Source organism: Anas platyrhynchos, chromosome 23, assembly GCF_047663525.1.
Source record: "Anas platyrhynchos isolate ZD024472 breed Pekin duck chromosome 23, IASCAAS_PekinDuck_T2T, whole genome shotgun sequence".
Lineage (NCBI taxonomy): Eukaryota > Metazoa > Chordata > Aves > Anseriformes > Anatidae > Anas > Anas platyrhynchos.
The window spans coordinates 7,769,325-7,781,580 of record NC_092609.1 but is presented as its reverse complement, the minus strand read 5'-3'; the positions used below and the strand labels follow the sequence as shown (position 1 = coordinate 7,781,580).

General features: G+C 43.7%; 1 long non-coding RNA gene across 1 annotated transcript; it reads right to left on the bottom strand.

The window, feature by feature from the left end:
* Positions 1-3,881: 3,881 nt before the first annotated feature.
* On the bottom strand, positions 3,882-7,713 carry LOC139999301 (uncharacterized). Its single transcript, XR_011804698.1, has 4 exons — positions 7,028-7,713; positions 6,133-6,234; positions 5,505-5,577; positions 3,882-3,964 (listed from the first exon to the last, which is right to left on the bottom strand). It is a non-coding gene; the product is annotated as an uncharacterized lncRNA (long non-coding RNA).
* Between the last annotated feature and the right edge of the window lie 4,543 nt (positions 7,714-12,256).

Sequence of the window (12,256 nt, the reverse complement as noted above, 5' to 3'; positions counted from 1 at the left end):
GTCAGTTTCCTGTGGCAGCCAGCACCTTCTGTTCTCCCTAGATCAGCAGGAGCTAGAGACCTGCAGCGCTTACAGAATCAGATCTTTAAGATAGCAGGGACTAACAGTCATAATTAGAACACGCAATCTATTATGTCAAACAATAAAAAAGGATCAGGAAGCAAATCATTGATACATCACTACAATATGGCAGTTAAACCTTAGTCATTTAGTGAGAATTAGAAGTTAAAAGCAAGTGTAACACCTTCAAGTGTGGATGTTTACACCCATTTTCCAACTGGCAGGGTTTGTGGCTGGTAAAGTGCTGAACAATTTCCAATTAGCAATTCAGTAGTATTGCCTTACCCTGATGCTTTAATGCATTCTTCTCCATGGCTCATACAATTTGTATACAAAGGAAAATGCAAAGGAAAATTTTACAAAAAACAGACAATAAAAACCAGACTTTATAAAGAACAAATCGAGATGCTAAGTTCCCACTCTTACCTTTTGTACAAGACTACACCGGTTATCAAAATCACATTCTTCTTTGCAAAAGAAGCCCTTAGGGGAAAAAACAAACACACAGAGTTTTACCTTTGCAGATGGTAGGTATGTGGTACCAGTAGGTAAGGCGGTTTGACCTCTGATACAGTAATGCCCTGTACGATCAGTAGATATAAGACTCCAAATATGTGGCAGCTCTAGGGAGAGAACCCACGGGGAGAACAAGGCCCTGCAAACCCCTAACGAAATAGTCAAGCAAAAAATACCAGCAGCTCCTGTGTGCTCCTCCATGGAGCGCCACCCAGTTCCTACAGTCCAGGTATCAGCAGAAGCTGAAAACTTGTAGATGATGGACCACCTAAGGAACATTTCCATTCTGGTATCTATACTGAAAATATTTGCTCTTCATTATGATTTTGTCTGTCTCGTTGCATCATGCCACATTTTGCACAGTTACGTAGTTAAGTATTAAAACAAAACAAAACAAAAAAACTTTCTAAAAAGCAGCAGTATTAAAAAACAGGTATGTGAATGAATGACAGATACCGGTATCTTTACAGATTGTTTAAAGCTTTAGAAACACATCCCACTGGTGACAACTGCCAATCACCCAATCACAGGATACTGGCATGGGATCAGATCCAATTTTTTCAAATACCACAGTACCCCCATGACATTTTGGGTGAATTACAAATAATACATTTGTATTTGTAATTTGGGGTGAAATACAATAATTCCACTTAAACATTTTCAACTTATGATAGAAAGTAAGTTTAAGTAACTTGTCTAGAGGTGACCAAACATAAAGTAGTGATAGAATAAAACACGTAAACCTGTTTCAGTTCCTTGCTCTGACCATTATAATGCCTCTTGAAAGAAGTAAAAGCTGCTCAGTAAAGAAAACAAAACGAGCTCCCTACAGTACAGACAGCTCCCCACTTGCCCTAAGATTCTCCATGTAGTTATGTACAAACTACTATGTGTTGATCACAGAAGACAGCTTTGTGATCTTGGTTCTGTTCTAGGAGATGCATTGCTGCCCTTACCAATGTAGAGAGACATTACTTTGAGATAAAGTACATGCATTCAAGATTTCCTGACACTTACTAAAGCTACTGAAGGGTCCAAATTCATGATCTTCATTCTATGTGGGGCTTCCTGGCAGTGGAAACTCTCATCGTCAACCGTGCCATTTTCTTCTGAATCTACAAAGCTTTTTGTGGTGTGAGGGTCCAGATAGATCAGCTCATTGCCTGGATGGGTAAAAGCCGTATGTTAAAAATAAGCAAGTGACATTAATAAGCACTTGGTCCAGAACTGTAAAATAGAAATTAGATTGCCATTGCAGTCAGTATAATCTAGACTTTCTACCTAGGGATTCTTTAAGAGAATCGGAAGGTTTAGACACAGCGTTTCCCACAGGGTATTTAGTATAACTTCCTATTGTCACCTATTACTGTAATTTTTTGGTTGGTTATGTTCTATCTTTGTCACATACTTTTATTTTTCCATGTGAGATCCAGTACTTTTTTTTTTTTTTTTTTAAATCTCAAGTGTTGTAAACACTAACATTTGACAGATTAAAAGGTACAGGATGTTCACAGATGCAATCTGTAATCCCATTAGGCATTCATTCAGAAATTGGAACAAAAAAGCCTAACTAAAACAGGTTAGGTTTTACAAAAGGACAAAATAGGGTTGCAAAATTTTGGCCCAAAGTGGGGTGAAATCTGAAGGAATGCATTTTAAATTAATTAGAGCAATACTTAATAACAGAAGGTATGCAAAAGGTGAAAAAGATACTGCTATCAGAAACAGTTTTGAAATACAAGAAAATAAAAGTGACATTTGACCAATACACTTGTCAAATGCTATCAGCTATTCTCAGTATGTTGCTCTTGTTGATGTCATCACTTATTTTTACACCTAGCTTTGCTGTTAACTTTCTGCTCCTGTTAAGGATCATCTCATACTGTTTCTAAACTCTTTTAGATATGCTTCTTCATTTATTTTATTCTATTCTCATCTTTCTTTACTTCTAGAGGTTCACGCTTAGACCCCTTACTATTTCCCCTTCAAAAAATGTTCTCTTTTGATCATCTGCACATTTGGAATAAGTTTCTTTTTTCCTTACCTAAAAATCCTATGAAATAATAGGCATTATTTGGATTCCCTCCTAATGCTCCCAAAGACTGTGGCATCTTAAAGCATTCCTAGGAGTTCAAAAGGAATAAAGGAAATTGTCATTCATTTCTTTACTGACATCACAGATACCCAAACATATTTGACAGTAACAAGCAATGAATTGAAAGAAAACCTTACTTTAAATGCATCAATATATACGGGATTTATGTGATTTATCCCTAGTCGTAGAGGTATAATAAGCAAGAGGGCTTTCCAGCCTGTGCAGAGTCCTCCTGCCTTCTTGCTTCGGCCAAGAGCACTTCTGTGCAAATGTGCACTGCTGTGGGACGCGCTGCTGCTCTGAGGAGGGCACCAGCACATTTTTTCTGCGGGAATAAAACTAGAAATCAGTCAACGCACAGAGGAACACAAAGCAGATCTTCCTCTCAGTAGTGAATTAAGCTAGTTTGCCAGGGATCTTTATAGGGCACCCAAGACAAAACGAGCCGGGCATGGCAATTACAGCTATTTAGTAGAAGTAATTCTAGCAGACAGTATGTGCTGGCACGTCCAAGTGAGACGTTAGATCAATGATTGGGGGATGACAATTTAAGACTGCAGTGACATGTCCTATTAATGTTATTAATAGTGTCAAGCTTTGCCTATAAAACGCCAGAGAAATGAAATGGCAGCAATGATGACAGTAGAAATTCTTCAAGGAGCTCTTCACATCCAGTGATGTGAGCACGAAGTTGGCATCAGGGATCAAAAAAACACAACTGAGTTTGTATGTCCTTCTTCCCTCTTCTTACCCTTGCAAGACAAACCCATGGCCCCCCAAGTATTTGTTCATGTTTAGATACATGCTGGCAAATGGAGTCAAATCAGAAACTGTTACCAGAAAACTGATGAGGTGTCACTTCCTGATGTCGTCAATGACCACCGTATTGCCCATAGATACATAAACTGCTAATGAATTCCATTCATCAAATAAAGCAAGCTTCCTAGAAAACATTAAGGTACTAATTAATATAAACTAGTTGGATCAAAAGGGTAGCTTTACACTCAGAACCATTTATTTATTTTTTTTTTCTTAAGAAAAAACATCCTTTCTGCATTTTTTAAAGTCTCCATGTAAGAAAAAGAAAACTTTAAACATTAAATGTTTAATATCTTTAGAAAAACAGGTACTGAGTGGTACCAGGAAAAACATATGCGCTGCACCATGTGCAAACTGTTTTGTCTTACTGCTAAGTGCAGTGACAGTAACAGTTCAACTACATCAAGTTTATTACTTTTTATTGCACTCGACAGTCTCTGCACTGGGTTCTTGCCCAATTGTGTCTTTTCTCATCTGGAAAAGAAAAAAATTCCTATGCCGGTTTTGCAGATTACTTTTTGCTTAAGAAATTCCACTGAATTCAGTGGAATTACTTCTGCCTGAGCCTGCGTGCACAGCAGAAATGGGGCGTTAAAAGCTAAATCAGCTAAGGGTTTGGGGCACCAAAACTTCAGTGGGAGACAGCAGCACACAGTTTTATGTCCACTTCTGCAAAATCCAAACCTTTGGGGAAGGGAGCTACTCTCTTAAGCTGCACTGGCAGAATTAGCTGTTTCAAATAAGCCAGAAAGAAATGGGGGTGAGCGTTTCACCATGAAAAACTTGGCCATGAAAGATCTGGAGTCCAGGGCATGCTTCAGCTCCCCTCCCTCTTCAGATCATGTGCCTGTTCCAGGGTGTCAAAGACTTGCTGCTGAGCTCGCAGGACCTGTAGCCTAGCCCCTGCCTGAGGTAAGACACCTCCACGTACCCCTGGAGAACTGAGCAGCCTCAGTTCCTTTCAGTGTGGCTCCCAGACTATGAGGAGCTGCCCATCTCTACTCTGCGCTGGTGCGGCCTCACCTCGAGTACTGTGTGCAGTTCTGGGCACCACAGTATAAAAAGGACATGAAACTGTTGGAGAGTGTCCAGAGGAGGGCTACGAAGATGGTGAAAGGCCTGGAGGGGAAGACGTACGAGGAACGGCTGAGGGCACTGGGCCTGTTCAGCCTGGAGAAGAGGAGGCTGAGGGGAGACCTCATCGCAGTCTACAACTTCCTCGCAAGGGGGTGTCGAGAGGCAGGAGACCTTTTCTCCATTAACACCAGCGACAGGACCCGCGGGAACGGGGTTAAGCTGAGGCAGGGGAAGTTTAGGCTGGACATCAGGAAGGGGTTCTTCACAGAGAGAGTGGTTGCACACTGGAACAGGCTCCCCAGGGAAGTGGTCACTGCACCGAGCCTGACTGAATTTAAGAAGAGATTGGACTGTGCACTTAGTCACATGGTCTGAACTTGGGTAGACCTGTGCGGTGTCAAGAGTTGGACTTGATGATCCTTAAGGGTCCCTTCCAACTCAGGATATTCTATGATTCTATGATTCTATGATTCTATCTTTATCCAGTAGCCTTGCTGGCAGAACTGCTGCTCAGAAAGGGAGGAATTGCAGCTCAGTTCCCTCCTCAGCCGAGATGGCTTCTCTCTGATGCTTCACACCACCACTCCGACCTACACGGTGGCACTCTCGACCTGCCAGAGCTGTGCCACTGTGCAGAAAGGAATATACATCTGTGGTGTGACTGGTGAGGGCATGCAGACGGCATAGCAGGAGACTTTCCTGCAGTTTCTTCTCCTCAGGCTCTTCCTTTATTAAAATTTAGAGGTCACCCATTCCCAACTCAGTACCTGCACACCGAGCTGTGGCATGACATTCCATGCTGCACTTGTAAATAGATGGCAAGTACATTCCTGACTGTGGGACAGGGGGAGATGCAGCCTTCAAAACTCTGCCTGGGCCTTCTCTTGGCTGCCCCAGGGGAGTACGTTCTGAATGAGACTGGTATGATCTCACTTACTTTAGTACTTGAGCAACTGTATTTGGTCCAAACCATTCTCCAATTGACTTCCCCTCTCCAACACCCACCTGTGCTGTTTTCATAGTGAAAAAAAGACACACGTACACAAAATCAAAGAAAAATGAGACCATAAAGAATGTGGGAACAATATACAGTAAATACTGTGACTGTCAAACATTCTAGAGTAACTGCAATCTGTATTTAGCAATAACAATTATTTTCTCAATCTATGCTCTTTTCAAAACTTAGGGAGTGCCAGTTTCTTTAATAAACAAAAGGCTTCTAAACTACAATGAGAATTACAAGTTAACAAATGTTAGTGCCCTTTATTACAAATTACAGCAATAAGCTACAAGACTGTCTATTCTAACATTACTGACTCTGGTACCCAAGGCTTACAGAGTTTATCAAGAGCTACATTCTAGTACATGGCTTTATTTAGGTCTCAGGGAATGTTTCTGTACTACTAGTCTTTGCGCCCATCTGCATACCTTTTTATTTTTGTATAAGCATACACATTGTCTTCACATCCACTTTTTAAAATTATGAATTAACATACTGCAAATTAGTGATTCAACACAGTAGAAATTTCAGTGGAAAAAACCTGAAAGTTTATGTTTGTTCTTACCCATCTGGTGGATTGAATAACAGCAAGCCTTCCTGTCGAGAAAGCATCGTAGGATTCTGTGATATTCTTCTGGTTGTTTTTTGTGTTTTTCCCATTGCCAATCTGAAAGGAAAAATTGATATAGAATAAAAAATGGTGACGTTTTCATTACACTGATCAAATGTCTAGACAGCAGAAAGCTTTATAATGAGATGTTAAAAGACATTTCAATTCATCTCGAATATTTACATTTTGTGTAGAGCTCCTAGAATTCCAAGCTTGTTATTTATCATCAAGCTGCCCTTTATCATCATAGGCTAGATTGTAAAAACAGGGAAAATAAAACAAAACAAAAACATCAACTGCAAACATATTCTGACGGATCATGCTGCGTGTTGATAGCCATTCCAGTATCTCTGAGCTTCCAAGATTATTTAAAAGTACAGGCTGTGTTTAGACCTTGTTGGATTTCTAAGCACCCATTAAATAACAACATAAGATCCATACAGAAAGTCCAAACACTCCACTGGCAGCATCCTGGGATGTGACATGCATGCTTAAGAGCTTGCACCAGGGGGGTTTGGACCTCGTGCTGCTGACAAGTGAGTAGTGAAGAGAAGGGTAAGAGCACTGTCCCACGGTGGCAGGTTTTCCCTTGGCCTCAACTTGGGTGTTACACTAAAAGGTTTATAAAATAATGGCGACAGGATTCCCCATTTGTTCTCCTTCTATGCCTATTTCTCTGCTTCAGGCTGGGATGATTTCACCCAGCTGAATATGAATTGATTCATTAGGAACTGTTACCAGGGCATCAAAGAAAGTCTCACTAATAAATTCAGGGTTTGTGCTTTTAATGGAGTACTTACGAAGAAGCGTCTGCAGACAATACCGAAGTTCCCTCAGGACCAGCACTCACCTCTCCCTAAGTGTCTGCAGATCAGTGCTTGGGCCAGCATCATCTGCCCGCATCGCAGCATACATCCCCAGCCAGCGTCCGACAAAGGACCCGTGCCTCCTGTTAGGAAAGTTCATCACAATCAGTGCAGGCTTTCAACTGGGTGCAGCACCACAGAGGACATTTCAGAGTGCTAGAAAACAGATAGGGCTGCTGAAGCCTCCATGAACTGTCCTACAGATAAAAGGCACACAGCAAGACTTTGGTTCCATGCTGTTGGTCTAATTCTAATCTCTGCATTGCACAAATAAACAAAATTCATTTATTCCTTGTGGAGCTGACTTACTCTTTTCATTCTTCAAGCAGCATTCACAAACCATTTACTGCATGCTATACAACATGATCACCTGTTTACATACAGACATAAATAAACACTGATTTTAATAATCTTCATGTTTGCATAAACAGTTAAAATGATGCTCAAAATGCGCTGATACTCTAGAAATATTTTCCCAGCCTACGATGCCATCACTTATCTTGCTATTTAATTTAGAACAATGCAGCAAATCTGCAGTATACTCACCAATAGGCAAAAACTTTCTTCTATACGTAAACCACACGTAAACCACAGTAAACCACGCGTGAACACACCTTGGCTTATTGTCTGACTTTGGCTTATGGTGCGTCTGTTGCTGTGTCCAGCACAGTGCAGCCCCTAAATTGCTACCAAAACCTTGCCACAAACCTCAATCCCCCTGTTAAAAGAGACCCTCTTGTTTGTTGCCCTTCTTTTGACACTCTCTAACAGGTTTATGTCTTTTTCTTATACTGCGGAGCCCAAAACTGCACTCAGTACTCAGTACATGGAATACCAACAGAGACTGCCTGGCATTTTCTCTTCTCTGCAGAAGCTCTGTTGCTAACACTGTCCAGAAATCACCACTGTCACAGACAGTAGTAGCATTCCCTCCTCCCACAGTTTGTTCTTCCCCCCAAGACTTAGACACCACCCAGAAAAAGAAGAATAATAATACTAATAAAATAAAATAAAATAAAATAAAATAAAATAAAATAAAATAAAATAAAATAAAATAGTCAAAAGCTGTCAGAAAGGCAGTAGTGCAGACTGTGGAGAGCCTGGGTTCAAATCCTTCTTCTGTGAGGCTCTGAACCTATATCCCACCACAATCTCTCTGCTAATGTATGGCAGGGAAAGGAGGAAGAAAGAACATATCTCCTGCACTTTCCATTTATTGTTGACTGACAATTCTGTAGAGTTATAAAGCCTCAATCAGTGAGATACAGGGTTCTTCTCACACTGTCCCACTGTGCCCTAAGCGGAACAGCTCTCATTTAATAGATGCTTCACCACAAAATCATGAGTCATCTGCAGTTTTGAACTTTTCTGGGATCAAGTCCCTTCAGATGGTTGAGGAATCTGCTCCAGCACCTATGTAAACTGGTGCTCTACTAAGCTAGTGAGTGAACAAGAGAGAAATCCTCTGCTAGATGACTTGACAAATTGGGTCTGAAAATAGTGTTGAGGCAGAATAGTCCACGATTTTTGCCTTGGGTGCACAGAGGGATTGGGTGTTGTAGACTTCTTTTATTCTTCATTAAGATAAACATTTTCAAAAATGTGCTTGTTCAACCTTGCTCCCACTGTGTGCATGGGAGGGAGATAACTGAAAGTGGGGAGCGTTGCTTGGATCCTGCAAGTGGCTGAGGTCCAGTGGGGTTGGAGGCTTTCTTCCTCCTTTTGGAAATGCAAAGCAACCCTGCACCTCCCCTGCACTTGCAGAAGGATCGTGACAGCCCAAAGCACAGCGGCTTTGTAATTGCTGCATACACTTCGATCGGATTTACGTGGCAAGGGTTTGGTAGCAGGGGCCTGCAGGGATGGCGTCTGTGAGAACAATCCAGACAACAGCCAGCTCCAGATAGCTCCAAAAGGGCCCCGGCGCTTGCCAGAGCTGAGCCAATAAGCGATGTTGTTTGCACCTCTGGGAGAGCAGATGTAAGCAGGGGGAAATACTGCTGCACAACAGAAGCTGGAAGAGCAAGGAGTGAGAAGCAGCCCTGCAGCCCCCAAGGTGAGTGCAGCAGGAGGCAGGAGGTGCTCCAGGCTCACAGCAGCAGTTCCCCTGCGGGCTGTGCAGGGAGAGGCCCCTGGTGGAGCAGGCTGTCCCCCTGCACCCATGGGTCCCACATGGAGCAGATCTCCACGCTGCTGCCCCCCTGTGGGTGGAGGAGCCCCCGGTGGAGCAGGTGGCTGTGGCCTGGAGGAGGCTGCGGCCTGTGGAGAGCCCCCGCAGGAGCAGGCCCCGGGCCGCAGCTGCAGCCATGGAGAGGAGCCCCCGCAGGAGCAGGGGGGCTGGGGGGAGCTGCCGCCCAGCCGTGGGGGACCCGTGCTGGAGCAGTTTGCTCCTGGGGGATGGATGGATGGATGGATGGAGCCCGTGGGACGGAGCCGTGTGGGAGCAGTGCTTGAGGAGCTGCTGCCTGTGGGCAGCCCGTGTGGGATCAGCTGGGGAAGGACGGCATCCCATGGGAGGGACCCCACGGGGAGCAGGGGCAGGGAGGGACCCTGAGGGTCACTGTGCTGAGTCTGCTTTGCCCGTCACGATACTTGTTGAGCCATCGCCCTGTCCTTATCTCAGCCCTGGAGCCCTTTGCATCGTATTTTCTCCCCCTTTCCCTTTGAGGAGGGGGAGTGAGAGAGCGGCCGTGGTGGAACTCGGCTGCCCACCCGCTTTGAACCACCGCAGTTGCAAAGTCCTGGGAAAGATTTCTTTCAAGAAATTAAACAAGGTGTTTAACAAAGAAATGCAGAGTTTCCTTTTGAAGGCTTCCTGGAGAATTGGGCTTCTTTCCTATTCCCAGCTCAGAGGAAGGGAATTGTTGATTTCACCTTCTTTTTTCTGACATGGAAATCAAAGGTGAACTGCTCTACAAGGACGGGCAACGTCTCAGAATCAAGCTCTTTTGCTCTGTAGTCCTTTCTCAAGGAAAAGACTGATCACACACCTTCCACAGATGTAGGGGAGCAGAGAACAATTTGGGAACTACTCTAATTCAAGTCAGTTTGGGCATAGTGGTACTTCCCTAGCTGTTTCTGAGACAGACGCATTAGCAACAGAGAGTGTTGTGCCGTCACTGGGAGGCGCCTGCGGTGATGACTTCAGAAACAGAACTGAATTGTGTCACCACAGCACTTCGGCAACAGCTGCCTCTGTGCACGTTTAGCTGGGAGGCACAGAGAAGGGTGCTGGATGCGATGAAACCACGTGAGGATTTGTGGATCTCCCCTTGAGGTGCACAGAGAGGGACCATGCCCTTCTGTAAGTGTTTTGATGCTTGGCTGCGGAAAAAAATGTGGTTTTGTTGTGAATGCTTCATTGTAGTATTCTGTAGTTTGTGTCAAGTCCTTACAGAAGCCTCAAGGTTGGTACTTTGCTCAATGATGGAGCTGCACAGAGTGAGAACAGACCCAATGTACGGGTGAGGGCCTCTGCACGTTCTCTTCTTCCTACAGACGATCAACAAATAAGGGGAGACAGAGAAGAGTGTGCTGTGGTCCTCCCATAGACCGCAAGTACTAAAGCATAAACAAGAGGCTTAAGAGTCCCCCTGTCATGTTAAAATTCAGGCAGCAATGGACTTCCTCACACGGGCTGGCCTGTCGACTAGTGTCTCAGGCTGTGGCGTATGAAGATGCACTCCATCTGCTTTCAGGGTAGCAATGGCAGTGGGCAAGCTTCCTGACCTTAACATTTGTCATTTCATTTCTCACCTGAGTTTTGGTGGTTCTCCACGATTCATTCTTGGACTAGAAAAAAAAAAAAAAAAGTGAATTTGGATCAAAATAAAAGGATAAAAGGATTTCCTTTCCATTAATTACATGTTCTTACCTTTGTAACAGATTTGGTTATTGACTTAGAAGGCAAATATCTGGCCAGACTGCAAGACTTGTGCTCGCAGCGTGGGACAGCTCTTGTAAAGGTGATTCAGGGCAGTTTCTGGAAAACAAGACATCAGATCTCCCAAACAGCTTTCTTTGTGCTAATGTAGGAAGGGTGAGTAAGTGTAAAGGTAAGAGCCCAGATACCGTAAGAAGCAGAAAGTGTGAAGGAAACTTCCTTCTGGCTGATACAGCTCCATATCTAGTTGTCAAGTATGAAGAGAGCAGTGCTAAGTTTCTTGGGGAGAGGAAAACAAAGAGGCTGGGAGAGTGTACAAAGAAAAAAATGGGATTCCCTATTTCAGGAAATCCTCGGAACTGGAAATAGAGATTGGAAGAGTGCTTTAAGCCAAGACAGACATGTTTTAAAACTAAAACCTAGGAGTTGAATGAACCAAGAAATGAATCCCTTTTGATTATGCAGTTGCGTCCAGTGTTATCTTGGGAAATATGGTTTCCACATAAAACGTATCTGGGGCTTGAAGTTCTCCTAAGGCCCTTCTCTATGTATTCCCTACTGTTTGGTAAGCGCTGAGGTCACACTGCAGACAGCAGCACGTCCTCTCCCCACTACTTAGCTGTCTGTTCTCACAACACGTCTAGGAACAGAATGGCTTGGACACAACTGCGCCTAGGACCGAGTTCATTCAAGCTGCTGGACGAGGTAAAAGCTCTGGACAAGCGAAGGGGAGGGAGGGATGGGTGGACATACAATATGATCACTTTAATCTAATTTCTCTAAGAATCCTGGCTGAGAAAACAAAACAAAACAGAATCAAAAAGAACAGAACAGAACAGAACAGAACAAATGAAGCAAGCAGCTAGCTTGCTGGAGACATTGTCTGGGAAGCAGTGAAAACACTTGCAAACAAAAACACGTCAAAGGACTAACTCTTTGAGCTTAATTCTAATCCAACAGCATAACCTCAAAGTCCTGTTTCTGTTCGTAACAGGCTGGTCCAGTAACATGTCCCATTGGATGACTTTGCAGCATAGATGTCAGGAATGCAGCTTGGGATCCCCTCCTTCTACTCAGAGTTCACTTTGAAGGGATGAGCAAGTAATTCTTCCTGGGTTGACGGAAATCTAAAGTCTGTTTTCTAACACTCTTGCAGACGCTTCTCTGTCCATCGGCCTGTCCTGCCAACTCTGGTGTGAGTGTGAAGTTGTGGCAAGAGGGATTTCCCATTCCTATTTGACCTGATGGACACCAGCTTTCCTCGGAAATGGCTGATGTTGCTGAGGAGGCAGCAGTATCAAAGCCCTTGCTGATGAAGGTACAACCAGCT